Raw genomic sequence first — 13,145 nt, forward strand, 5'->3', positions numbered from 1 at the left:
GGATTCCATCTTTTGTTGTCTTTTCCAGGTCCCTGTTAATATGTTTTATTTGTTCCTCTCATTTCCTTAGAGGCCAGATTTAACACAATTTTGAGCCTACTCCAATAAATGCCTGCCCTCAGTGGTGTGCTGGAGCTGGCTCACGTAGGCTCACAAGAAGCTTCATTGTGCACATCTCTTCCCAAGTCCGTGTTCAGTGATGTTGGCTTCAAATCAGCCATGGAGGGAGTATTCAGAAATCGGCAAACACTACAAATAAGGCTATTATTTTTTTTTTTTTCTTTCTGGAGAGTGGGTTGTTACACATTAACCATCACAATACTGCATCCCCAACTATAATAACTAAGTGACCTTGAAACTCACCCCCAGTTAATGCTGTATTTATGTTGGTCTTTATTAAAGTTGTCTATTTTTATTCTGAAACCCTTTATATAACTGTCCCCACGCTCAACAGTTTTTCCCTAATTGCTCTTACAAGCAGAGACCATCTTCATCTGAGCATTGGCATTGAGCATTTTGTATATCTAGGCTCCCTTTAGGGAAACACTACTGGTCAGACTAGGCCCTTGCTCTCTTGTTCTGTGGAATTTCTTTGGACTAGAACGATCCTTTTGCACATAGAACAAGTAAAACATCCCTTCACCTTTCTGAATCCTCTCTTTTGGAGCCACTTGACCCTGGAACATCTGTTTTTCCCTTTTATATCTGTCCATTGGCCCCAAGATTTTCTTTTCTTATTTGGTTTGGTTTATGTATTCCTCTAAGATCTCCTAAGGAAAGCTTTTCTTCCTTTCTCTGAGAGCTCCTGATATGATAATAAAATAATGCGTATTTTTAAAGCAAATTAGGGGTCCCTGGGTGGCTCAGTCAGTTAAGCATCTGACTCTTAATTTTGGCTCAGGTCATGATCTCACGACAGTAAGATCAAGCCCTGCATCGGGCTCCACGCTGGGCATGGGGCCTGCTTGGGATTCTCTCCCTCCCTTTCCCTTTGTCCCACTCCTGCTCTCTTGCTCTCAAAAAATAAAACAAAATTAAAAATTAAAAACAACAACAACTTAAGTTTCTTTTCTGCTCAAACTTGATTCTTTGGGACTATTCAGATATAGGCCTTTTTTTGAGACTTTTTTTTCAAGTCCTTAATCCAAGAAGATACTGTGTCTTTCATGAAATAAAAATGTCCATTGATAAAATCTACCTTCTTGGGAATCTAATGTATAACATGGTGATTATGGTTAATAATACTGTGTCATACATTTGACAGTTGCTAAGAAAGTAGATCTTAAATTTTCTTATTATGAAAAAGAAACGGTAATTATGTGACATGTCAGAGGTGTTAGCTAGCAGTATAGTGGTAAACATTTTGCAGTATATCTAGTATACCGAATCAAGGCATCATCCACCTTCAACTTGCACAATGTTGTATGTCAATTTTGTTTCAGTAAACCTGGAACAAAGTAAACTCCACTGTCCCTCTGTAGATGAAGGCAAAGTCTGGGTCTTTAAAACCTGAAGCCATGGTCAAAACTTATATAATTAATAAATCTAGAGCCAACCAGTATTATGACCCAGAGGACAACCATTGGAAACATACAACATGCTGCATAATCTCGGAAGTCGCCCCTCCCCACTTCTTACACTTGGCTCTGAACACAATTCAAAATAGCAAAAAGAGCTAATTCCTAGAATGCAATTCACCTCTTTTCTCCTAGTCATCTTTCAAGCGTAAACTTAAATATCACCTCTATAAAGACTTCTCTGACTCCCAGTGGCAGAGTCTTCCTTGTGTACTTTCTCCATTCTGTTTTATTACATTTGTATTGTGTAATAACTCTTTCATTCTTCCACAATACTAGTAAGTCATCTTAGATCAGACACCTTTTATTCTTCTTTATATTCCCAGAACTTAGGACAAGACATAGCTGGAACTTCATAATGTTTGATTAGTGATAGAATGCAACATTTTTTTCTAGCGTTTACAAGTTTACTTAAAAAATTAAGAAGTGTCATGGAGAAACTAATGTCATTGGATTCAGTGTTCCATTTGAGAGCTATTGATCTTTTCTCTCTGGTCCAGAGTAGAACAAACTAACGGTAGTTATGCTATCATCGAGAGGAGTCTTGGTTTTCTTGTCTCTCTCTAGTGGGCCAAAAATGTGCTTTGAGTTTTACAACCCGATGGTGATGGGAGATAGATGCGGAGTAGCATCTTGCTTCGGTGATGCAGTGACTTAGCCTAATCGATTAGCACACCCATTCTTTTATGGCCTATTGAAATGAATTTACGACTTCAGAAAATCTGGATTTCACTCTTGGCTGTGCCATTTAACACTTATGTGTCATCTAATCTTGGTGGGGTCTGGATCCATATCCAAGAGTTAACTTGAGGATCATACAGGAGATGTTGTAAACATTTATTCTCTAGAAATCAGTGTTTTTGTGTGACTGACTATTGCTAGAGTCAGGGGGAGCTAACTGTAGATGTGGACCCTGAATAATACAGAAACTCCATGTAATTATGACACATGTGCCATTTCTCCTCTGACATTTCAGGATATTCATCTTTCTCAACACAAAAACAGTTAACCTGGAAATGGCCATGCTTCATGGCTCATCCTGAAGTGAGTTTTTTTTTTTTTTCTTTTTCAAAAGTTTGATACCATTTCACAAGCTTCTCTGCCTCTAAGACCACACAGGCTTTTTTTCCCCCCTCCAAGTCCCCCTCTCAAATAAAATACTTCAATCTCTTTCTTGTGATTGTGTAACTCAGAAATGTCTAAAGCTATAAGCTTCAAACTTTGCAAGGTTGTCATCTTTACTATGAAAGAAAAAAACAAGGAAAATTTGAAGGAGAAAACTTCCACTGCTTTTTTTCTTTTAAGTTAAATATAAAAAATAACATGGAGTTGTTATTTACATGTTTTCATTCTCCTTGCTAATAACATCATTGTATTGCCTGAGGAGATCCCATATCACCATCCTATTGACATACAGGATAAAGATATACTCCTATTCTAATCAGGGATGATACATAAAGTTTGTTCTAGTCTTGCAAGCCATAAATGTTTCTCATCTTCTGTTAGACTAATTTGTATCCAGGTCTAATATCAAAGTCAATTATGGTAAGTAAGAGAGGTGGTTGTCTTCAGGGTACCTTGCCACCCCAGAATCCTCCCCTATTTTAGCACAAATGAAATTCTAACTTCAGATTTTCCTTTATCTAAGCAGCTATACTTTTTGCAAAAAGACAAATAGTGGGTATTACCTGTGGACCACTCTGAGCTAATAAAGAATCTGAAAATATATTTAAAATTTTTTTAATGTTTATTTATTTTCATGAGAGAGAGAGTACAAGTGAGAGAGGGACAGAGAGAGAGAGAGAGAGGGAGGAAGACAAAGAATCTGAGCTGTCAGCTCAGAGCCCAATGTAGGGCTCGAACCCACGAACTATAAGATCATGACCTGAGCTGAAGTCAACACTAAAGTGACTGAGCCACCCAGGTGCCCCTGAAAAGAATTTTTGAAGGGAGTTGGAGCAGGTTGTATATATATGTAGACTGTGTGTATAAAGATTAGCAATAAGGGGGCTTAGAAGGTAGAACGAAGAGGATGAAGAGGTTACCATTTAATTGACCTATTTTATATATGAAGGAAGGGACATGCATGAAAACCTTTGTTTGTGAGTAACTTGTTCTGTGAGTGTTCTACAAGATGAGCAAACATTTATAATAAATTTTAACTTGATAAACAAATGATATCTTACAATATGAGTAGTACATGATACAGAATATCACACGATCACCACTGAGCCAATCGTTCTTCTCTCTCTCTCACTGTGGGATTGTGGGTGATCATCTCACATGCTTGGATGCTTGGTCTCAGGCCTCAGTGTTTGGTGATTTTTCAGAACGTTGGAAGTTGCCGACAACTGGTTACTAGTGTATTTTTTGTCACTTCAAAGCACCTATGGACGGTCCTATGCTTTTCTGTACAAGAGTAAGCTTAGGAATGCTTTGCTTCATTCTAGGTAAGGCTTCCTGCAGACCTTTCTTCTGCTGCCTTATTGCCAGTCATATTAAATACAGTATGTGACAAAGGTTTATTTTTTTATTTTAGTTTTTATTTTTTAAAAGTTACATCCAAATTAGCATATAGTGCAACAATGATTTCAGGAGTAGATTCTTTAATGCCCCTTACCCATTTAGCTCATCCCCTCCTCCCACAACCCCTCCAGCAATCCTCAGTTTTTTCTCCATATTTATGAGTCTCTTCTGTTTTGTCCCCCTCCCTGTTTTTATATTATTTTTGTTTCCCTTCCCTTATGTTCATCTGTTTTGTATGACAAGAGTTTATTAATACCGTACTGTTGTCAACATCCATGTGAGTGTACACAGTAGCCCCCATGCAAAAAAAGATTCCATTGAGCCAGTAGATAGCAGTGATTCCATTAGTGATAGTGAAAGTCGTCGTATACAATATGCCTCCCTCACACCAGCCACAAAGGTTTTTAAAGGTCAGTGCAGGTTAATTTATTTTTCATTATATTTTGTATTTTCTTTATTTTGCATTATATTACACTATTATAATCATTTTATATTAATATTTTTGCATTGTGGAACGAATCATCGGAGTTCCCATTGCTTCTTATGGGGCAATTCACTTTGATAGACAAGTGCTTTGGATTACAGCATGTTTCCAGAACGAATTATGCTCACAAACTAAGGTTTTACTGAACTTAGCTGCAGTTCACTTATAAGGAATGAGAACTCCAGAGGGCAGTCTCAAAGTATAGGGAAGAGCCTGGAATAGACAAAGCAACATGGAATGTGAGATGAAGAACAGAGAGATACCCGGAAGACTTACATCTTTCTCTTTGTCCAAGAGTGACAAACATGTGAGGCATGGCAAGTTTGACTAGCTGAGGTTTCCTATGGAATGATGCCCAGTGTCCTTACCAGATTTAGTTAGCAGCCACATCTCCATGTACCAAAGACAGAGGAGATAGAGGTCCAGGTGGCCAGTGAACCTCCAGGTACTCTTTTGCCTAGATTTCCTCACCAAGAGCAATTCACGGTTTGTATTGGCTAGAAAAAAAAACAAAAAAAAAAAAAAAAACAAGAAAGAAATTTAAAAGCAAAAGATCTAGTGTTGTTGCAAAAGACGTGACTTACAAATTCTGCAATTTGACAATAAGTTTCATATATTAAAATAAATAAATAAACAAACAAAAAATTTTTAATAGAATTCTATGTATGGGGAACTCAGAGTTGAAAAAGAATGTTGGGTATTTGGGCTGCAGGAAACTTGCTCAAGTCATATTCGTAGTGGACGTTTCTTGAAAGGGCACATGTGACAGTAGAGAAGACAGTATGCTCATGGGAATCCACATTCCTAGGTAGTGCTAAGCACTAGAGTCCTCTCTAGTGCTCCCCTGGGAGTAAGAATCTACAGTTCTGCCCTAACACCGTTAACAAGTGTCCGGTACTTTCTGTTTATGCTTCTCCTTGTGTCTTTTCTCATTGCCCATCAACTCTTGGGATATCCAAAGTGACTAGACAGATTCTGGAGTTAAAATACCTAGTTAAAACACCTAATTCTATTCCTTACTAATTGTGCATGTTACCCAACTTCAGTCTTCTCATCTGTAAAATGGAGGCAATAGTGATACCTCATTGGTTGTTTTAAGAACTAATGAGTTTATATTCTAAAGCCCTATTGCTAATATATTCTATCTATTTTCCCCTCTTCTAACTCTGGAGAAAGATACTAGATTTCCTAGAAAATTGTATTACCTCTATTATGTAGGTTTTTTTTTTTTTTTTCTGAGAGTATCAGATGGGTGGTGACCAGTGACTGACCACAGTTGTGTCAGGTTTCTGTGGTGTCCAATGCGTGGCCAACCCTTGTTTATAAGACACCCTATGACCATTTTCATTAGGAAAAGGCTGTGGGTAGACAATTTTCCTTAGAAGGGATTATGAGTGTGGCAAGCTCTGACTGGCAAGCCCATTTTGGGAAGAATTAGTGTAAAAAGGATGCTTTATCTAATTAACTAAATCTGTCCATCATGGTGCTATTAAAATCTCTGACCCTTCTTTCTTTCTCATTTAACTCATGTAATTAGTTCAATTATGTGTTTCTTCAATTATTATAATTATGTATTTTTTATTGAAGACATTCTTAGATGGTATGATGTTGACAAAATGATCTTTAAGCTTCCTTTCCATCTTGATAATTCAGTTAGGATGTCTTTACAATGATTCCTGTTAGTTTGGAGGGCAAGGGCCTTGTCTTCTTGTTTATGGCTACATTCCCAGCATTAGAATAGTGCCTGACATGTGATAAGTGCTCAATAAATATTAGTTGAATGAATGTATAAAAAGAAGATTTGGAAGAGGGAAATGGTCAGGCAGAGTGATACTGGGCATACATTTTATGGTCTTTCTCTAATGTTTAATGTCTAATGTTTTTCTATTATAAGATAGAAAATTATCCATCATTCATTTTTTACTGGTGTATTTTCCTTACTGGACCAAAATAAACCTTCTGGAGGTCAGTTCAATAAGCTAAGCCAGGCACTGAACAGGCAGGAATAGAGGATGGGAGATGTTTACACCCAGAAGTTGAACTGGTGTATTGCTGATAACTAGAAAAAGCATCACCGAAGTCACTCTGCTGTTGCCATGGATACTATCTTGGGTGCTCTGAGATGTCATTACACAGTGGAAAGAGTCATGCAGAGTTGGGCTCAAATCCCAGGTCTGCTCTTCTTTGGCTGTATGTCCTTGAACAAGTTATTTAAACTCTAGAGCCTCAATTTTCTTATTTGTAATAAAATGCAGAGTTGGATTGAAGGTGATAATGGTGGTTACCATGTAGTAAACATTTTCCATTACCCAGCACTAATCCTTCTCAATTATTCTATAAGGTAGGTGTTATTATTCCTATTGACAGATGAGACACCCAAGGTACAGAGAGGCAAACTAATTCGTCAAGGTCATAACAACTGATAATAGGTGGAGCTAAGATTTAAACCTGGTTTTGGCTTTTGCCTCATACGTTGAATAGAGATAATTTATGTAATGTACCTGGCCCATACGGGCATTTAATAAGTGGGAATGTTAAGATTACTTCTCAGTATATACTGCCCTCGGGACTTTCTCAGCCTCAGTGTTTCTTCCCATGTCAGAGAGATTTAAACACCCTCCTTTCCACCTCACCCCATTTCTTTACACAAACTCATGAACTTCAAGGACCTTGTAAATGAAGTAGACAAGAAGTGTCTACTTTTTAGACACTGCCGGGAAAGGACAGTCCATTTCCTTGGTTTGAGAATCATTTAGGGGTTCACATGTATCTTATAGTGGTGTGCTCAGATCCCCAACAACTGGGTAAAAATGGGTCAGGTAGGCCTTTATCCCTAAGTAAACACAGAAAAGTGGGTGTTCAAACCTTTCTCCCACTCACCATTGTGCATCAGCATTGCCTTTTCAAGTGTTCTGCACTATAGCCAGGAAAGATTCTTTATAAAACCAAATTTGATTCTGTTCTCTGGATCAAAGAAATGATTACACCCTGGAGGGCTAAAACTATTATACATGAGGAAAGAGAAGAAGAGGGTAAACGCTGAGATGGGGAATAATTACTGCCAAAGGTGAAGGAGATTGACTGGGAGCATGATACCTGTATAATTGAGGCAAAGTGAATATAAAATCTGTGCTTGTTTCCAGCATGCACATTCAGAGGTCCTTGGCGACTGGCGTGTACAGCAGGTGGGGTGCTTAAATGTTTGCTTCTCTTGGATGTTTGCTTTTATAATCTGCTTTTATAAGGCCTATTTAAGGAGTCCACTTTACTGCTGGCAGGGGAGTGGAGCACAATAAAGCTATATTTAAGAAACAATCCCAGTTATCTTAAGTTTCTTATGGCATTCTTTGAGTGTTAAATCTGCAGACGAAGGTAATGTGCAACTCTCTCCCGACCTTAAAAAGAATTTCTGGTTATGGTTGGGTTTCCCAACAGAAGCTCAGATGGTGGGGTGAGTGGCATGGGAAACCAGAGAACCTGACCTGGATCTATCTACATGCGTAATTTTCTGCCTCTGTGCTTTCTGTTCTTTATTGGGAGCTGGAGTTTGTTTTCTGACTGCTCTAGGAACTTATTTCAGGGTCTCCTTCTGGACTCTGGGGAGAACTGTGTATCCCAGCCAACAAACTGTATTTGACAAATAAAGGGCATATCAGGGTTCTAGTTGAAGAAATTCTGTCTCAGATCTTGGCTTCTTTACCTACCTTCACTTTCTAGATTGTCAGTTTCATTTCTATGATGAGACTATGCTCAGTCTGTGTGTGATACGGCTTATCAAAGGGAGTATGCCGTTCTCTGTGAAGTTTAGAGCTCAGCCTGGTGTTCCCTGATCCCCTTTCCTCCCTCTTCTCTTCTTCCTCTTCCTGGAAGTCCTGCTTCTCCCCCTCTCCATCCGCTTCCTCCTCTTTCTCTTCTTCTGCTTCTTTCCTTGGTGTCCTTGCCCACACTTTTATTTCTTATCTATTCTACTTTCTTCACTTCATTTGTTACTTCACCTTGATTTTTTCCTCCATATCTCAAGCCTAACTCATCTTCTGTAGTTTTGTCCTGCATGTCTGTTCCTTCCCCCTCTATGATATTTTCCATTTTCTCAAAGTAATATTATTTATCACATTTTCAAAAGAACATGCATCATTCATGGTCATGAAACCCCCAGGGGACAGAAGCAGAAGTGAAAAGCTCTGTTCCTCAACACACAGATGGACTGACAAGAGGGGAGGACTAGCTCCGGGACCCCAGACAAACTAGCCTGGGCTGAGTGCTCCCCAGTCTCCTCTGGATGCTTCTGTGGGTCCCACTCAACAGGAGACATTCACCTGTCTGACCCTTTAGAGCAAAACTTTGAATTAATTTGTCTGCTGGTTTTTGTTCCCACCCCCAGTAAGTCTGTAATTATTTGCTCTTGAGGACAAGCATTAATATTGTTAAAAGTGCTTGCCCACTCACCATGCTCAGAAACATAACGGGAGTGGCAGCAGAGACAACACTGCAAATCGTTGTTGAGGAAAGCTTTGATTCTGAGAAAAGCAGAAAATCAGTGGTGGGAGCCAGACAGAATGAGCACTGGTCAGCAAAAGAAGAAAAAAAAACCATGGGGTGCAGACCTCGTGAAAGGTACCATGAAAAGTACTGCAGCCAGAATGAGTAAAGAGGTAGGAGCAAAGCCCGTGTGGCTGGTGAGGGACTGACACAGATGGGCAGAGCAGGAAGGGGAAGATTGGTGGGCAAGAGGGCCAAGTTTGGAGACCTATGATATACTTAGAAGTGCACTTCCCAGTCCTCCTTCAAAGAAGAAATTGTTGCCCCCGCTGCAGGGAACGCTCTCTGCAGACAGCTTTCAGCTCTCAGTCCATTAAGGGATTGGATTAGCTGCAGAGAGCCTCTTGTCAAAGGCCACATCTTCCTGAAGTGACCTACATCTAAAGACTGATAGAAGTGGGAGGAAAAAGGCTCAGCCACTTCAGGCCAATGCAGGACAACTCTGTTGGGGCATTTTAGCACCAGAGTTCTTCATGAGATTGGCCAAGGCTGTCTTTTGGGTTTGTGTTGTAGCTCAGCTTCTCCCTCTACCCAGTCTTCTTTCTTTTTTTCTCCCACAGGTACTTCCCTAATCAGTATCCTCCATACTGACCTCCATCCTAGTCTGCTTCCCAGAGAACTCAGCCAGTGGTGGTTGGTGCCCGGGGGTCCAAGAAAGCAAGTATTAAGATGGAATTTTGGAGCCAGATGACTATTTCCCATTTGGTAAGGAGAATTCTCTCAATAAAAGATCACAGATAGCTTCTGACACAAGGAGGAAGTTCAGTTATTCAAAGTTTCACTAGGGTGGGGTGGTATACCAGTGGAAAGGAATGCTATGTATTAAGGGTTGGAGAAATTGGAACCAGAATAACAATGGAATTGAGTGGCTATTGCTAAGCTTAATTGACCCACTAAACTACAGGGTAGCAAACCATGACCCATTGATGAAATTCTGCCCATTGCTTCTTTTTATAAAGTTTGATTAGAATACATCCATACTCATCCTGTGTATTGTTTATAACTGTGCTTTTACTACAAAGGCAAGTTGAATAGTTGTGGTAGCAATTTTATGGCCTCATAGCCTAAAATGATTGGTGCTATGTGCTATCTATCCCTATAAAGAAAAAGTTTGCTGACCACTGCTCAAGTAAAAGAAAAAAAAAGAGAGAGAGAGTTAGAATGATTAACAAGAAACTGGGAAACCAAACGTGAAACCCACAAGACCTTTTTGACACACTACAAAGAGGCTGTCATCTCAGGTGGTGGGAGGGCAGAAAGAGGTATGGGGCCAAACCAGGACTTACTCAGTGTAGTAACGGAGCTCCAAAGAAGGTTAAACTCCCTGTCAAGGGGGATCTATTGAGTTCAGGGCTCTGGTTAGGAAAGAAGAGGACACTAACACATTGGATAGGGATAGCTGGATATCAGTATGATAATAATCTTAAACTTCTAGGTTCTTCTGAACTCTTTGAGCCTATGGAAGTAGCCCAACAATCCCCACTAAGAGCTAACATATTCCCTTGCTTGCTTGAAGAAAATGCAAAGACCTGTCCCTTGAGAAACAATGTATACTCCCATCAGGATCTGCCTCATCTCCCCTCCTGGCCCCTAGACCTATAACTCACAGCCAGAAGTGTTCAGGGCCTGCAAGGGAAGGAGAGACTATACTTTTTTTTATATGTAATTTATGGTCAAATTGGTTTCCATACAACACCCAGTGCTCATCCCAACAGGTGCCTCAATGCCCATCACCCATTTTCCCCTCTCCCCCACCCCTCATCAACCCTCAGTTTGTTCTCAGTATTTAAGAGTCTCTTATGGTTTGCCTCCTTCCCTCTCTGTAACCTTTTTCCCCCTTTCCCCTCCCCCCTGGTCTTCTGTTAAGTTTCTCAGGATCCACATATGAGTGAAAACATATGATATCTGTCTTTCTCTGCCTGATTTATTTCACTTAGCATAACACTCTCCAGTTCCATCCACGTTGCTACAAATGGCCAGATTTCATTCTTTCTCATTGCCAGGTAGTAGTCCATTGTATATATAAACCACATCTTCTTTATCCATTCGTCAGTTGATGGACATTTAGGCTCTTTCCATAATTTGGCTATTGTTGAGAGTGCTGCTATAAACATTGGGGTACAGGTGCCCCTATGCATCAGCACTCCTGTATCCCTTGGGTAAATTCCTAGCAGTGCTATTGCTGTGTCATAGGGTAGATCTATTTTTAATTTTTTGAGGAACCTCCACACTGTTTTCCAGAGCGGCTGCACCAGTTTGCATTCCCACCAACAGTGCAAGAGGGTTCCTGTTTTCTCCACATCCTCTCCAGCATTTATAGTGGAGAGACTATACTTTTAAGGGAGCTTCAGAATTAGCCAGAAAATACTTGCAGGAGCTGGTAGAGTATATGTAGGACTGGATTCCTAGGGCAAGGGGACTAAAATATATGGGTAGATAAGGGGGATTTTTATTTGAATTAGGAGTATTCTTCAGAGACACAGGATTAAATACCCTACCAAAGACTCCAGAGATATGGCAGACTTTTTACAAAGTCTGGAAGCATTAAAAATTAGTAGCCCACACTGAGTAAGGCTGAAATGGCAGAATTTCCATGGAAAAAGATGGAGGAAATTATCCAAAGACTCCGGGAAATAGCATGCTAAAATGGATGTACTATGTAAAGCTAAAAACCTCACCAGATGATTATGTGCCATGGGAAGACCCAGAAGATTTACCAAGGCCCCAAGGAAAGTTCTGATGAGAGAGTCAACACCATCAAGAAGTCCTGTGATGCCTCTCCTTTATAGGCCATGGCTAATGATAGGAGAAATTATTACAGAACAAAGCTCCCTGATAGCAATGGTCTGATTGGATTCCTAACACAATCGAGGCCAGCTAGCAGCACTTAACTGTCAGAAGCTGGGTGGATATAATTTTCATAAAGAACTGCAAGGTTGAAATGGCAGCCAAGAAGATGTTATCTATAGAGAGTTGTGAATTGTTAACAGACTGTGGTATCCCTAGGGGCAGAATAGATGTGTATGCCCCAAAGATATTATTCAATTTGTATCATCAGAGGTTATCAAGGATGGATCATCAAGAGGCTGAGGGCAGTCATCCCAATAAAAAGTCATGGTTCTTGCCCATTTTCTGGATCTGAGCCAGTTTTTGGATCTCTAACTTGTTTAAAGGGGAAACAAAGCCTCTGGAACAAAAGACTACAACACCATGGCAATGTACGCAGTAATGATTCTTCCAGTTCTTCCCAAAAAAAGATGTATAACAATTTACTCAGGGCATTGTGAAAAGGGAATACTATGTCAAGGACTGTTGGACATAGTGTTGAAGTTAACATTGACATCTGAAGACATGAAATATTTTTGTAGTTCTCTTAAAATAGAGACTTATGGGGTCAGGGTAAAACATGGACTTTGACAAAGGTCTAGCTTATTGTATGTTTCTTGGTTTGTGAATCACCCTGTGGTAATTTTCCCAGTCCCCCAAACTATAATTGGACTAGAAATACTTGGTAATTGGTACAACCTCCTCATTGTGTTTTTGACCAGTGGGGTAAGAACTATCTATAATAATGGGGAAGCTCAAGTGCAAATGCCTAAACTTCCCTACCTTTGGACAAGATAGTAAGTTAAAAATTCTACATTCCAGGATTGGGTGGAATAGAAGTTAGTGCTACCATAAACAATACAAAGGAATCAGGAGTGGTGGTCCCCATCATATCTGCATTTACATTCCTGGTCTGCTACCTGTAGAAAAACCAGACTGATCCTACCACAAATTCAACCAAGTTGTAACCTCTATTACAACTACCATGCCAAATGAGGTATCTCTTGATAAAAGAGGCTAACATGGCCTCAAGTATACAAAATATGTCCATTGATTTGGTGAATGTTTGCTTTCCTATCCCTGTTTGGAAAAGAAAATCAGAAATTGTTTGCATTTCTGTGGATTGGACAGCAATATATATTTGCATTTTACCCCTAGGGCCATGTTATGTTTTCTGTTTTCTGTCATAATAC

At 39.7% G+C, this 13,145-nt stretch overlaps 1 long non-coding RNA gene across 1 annotated transcript in view; it reads left to right on the forward strand.

Moving 5' to 3' along the window:
* Positions 1 to 13,145, forward strand: part of LOC147572665 (uncharacterized) — a 416,520-nt gene that overhangs the window by 326,147 nt on the left and 77,228 nt on the right. Inside the window, exon 7 of the long non-coding RNA XR_015245909.1 lies at positions 9,687 to 9,831. This is a non-coding gene — a long non-coding RNA (uncharacterized LOC147572665). The remainder of the gene's footprint in view (positions 1 to 9,686; positions 9,832 to 13,145) is intronic.

Source organism: Puma concolor, chromosome E4 (genome assembly GCF_028749965.1).
Source record: "Puma concolor isolate L17-30 chromosome E4, mPumCon1.1.hap2, whole genome shotgun sequence".
Taxonomy (NCBI): Eukaryota; Metazoa; Chordata; class Mammalia; order Carnivora; family Felidae; genus Puma; species Puma concolor.